We start from the raw sequence: 1,149 nt of genomic DNA, 5'->3' as shown, positions 1-1,149 counted from the left end.
GGATAGATAGGAGGTGGAATGAGAGATAGGAAAGAAGGATTTCTCTGTATTTCTAAACCTCCGCTGCAGTGTCTGTAACGGACCCTGCAGTGAATTACATTAGATATGAATAAATCACGGATTGACGAGGAGATGCGTATTGTATGTAATAACAATAATGATCACATATATACTCTCCGGTGTTATTGTCAAAGAAATGGCCATCATGCAGGTAACAAATGACAGGTTAACATGATGCACCGTGACAAACCGGGGTTGCTTCTTGTAACTCGCCGTTATTTTTGAGTTACGGCTTTAAAATGAAAATTTATTTGTTCTTTGTATGCTTTGCTGTCTCGATAATGCTAAATATGATCGGTAAATATTGCCAAGCTTCTGGTAATGAAAATCGAATTTCCGATTACGTTAAAAATGAAAGCTTTCTGTAAAAAAAAATGTTGTTTATCATTCTGACATTTGACACGATTGGGCAACGACAAATTACATCGCGACAAAACATTAAAACTAGGACGACAGGAACGTTCCATATATGCGGGGTGTCGGCGAACACCCTCGTCTGTCATGTTTACACCTCCTGTGGCCTGCACGCACCTACGCCCTTACCTACACGCACATATCTGACGCATTCCAGAAGGATAAATTCAAGCGGACGTCCATGGCGGGAGTTATCCTGTCTCCTGTGGATATTCCCTGGGCGTTTTAAGGCCTCTGGGGTAGAATGGAGCTTTGCTTTACAACGGAAAGACGAATCACAAATTGAGGGAATATGTCTTTCTCTCGTCATGCCTTAGATGGGTGTGTGTTGAGGGTATGGTGTGGGGGGTAAAGGGCAGGGAGCAGGGGGTAGGGGGTGTAATTTTACCTGGCCACGGCCGACTCCATCTTGTCGAGGCGAATTCCAGAGACCGAAATGCAAGCGGGAATCACCGGTGGACTGAAGGACGCTTGCAGGAGGCGGCAGGCTCCTTTTCTTTGAAGAGTGATCGACCGTGTTTAATTGGGATGATTGGCAGTGATTGAATTTACGTAATTAGGAGGAAATGTAATTGTTTTTTGACGTTTCATAATAATAAACGTAGTGTGGGAAGACGGATGGATGACGAAAATGGCCACAGTCTAGAAAGTGTATAATATGGAAAAAACAAACAT

The sequence above is a fragment of the Penaeus monodon genome, chromosome 19 (assembly GCF_015228065.2).
Source record: "Penaeus monodon isolate SGIC_2016 chromosome 19, NSTDA_Pmon_1, whole genome shotgun sequence".
NCBI lineage: Eukaryota > Metazoa > Arthropoda > Malacostraca > Decapoda > Penaeidae > Penaeus > Penaeus monodon.
Note: the sequence above shows the minus strand (reverse complement) of the source record.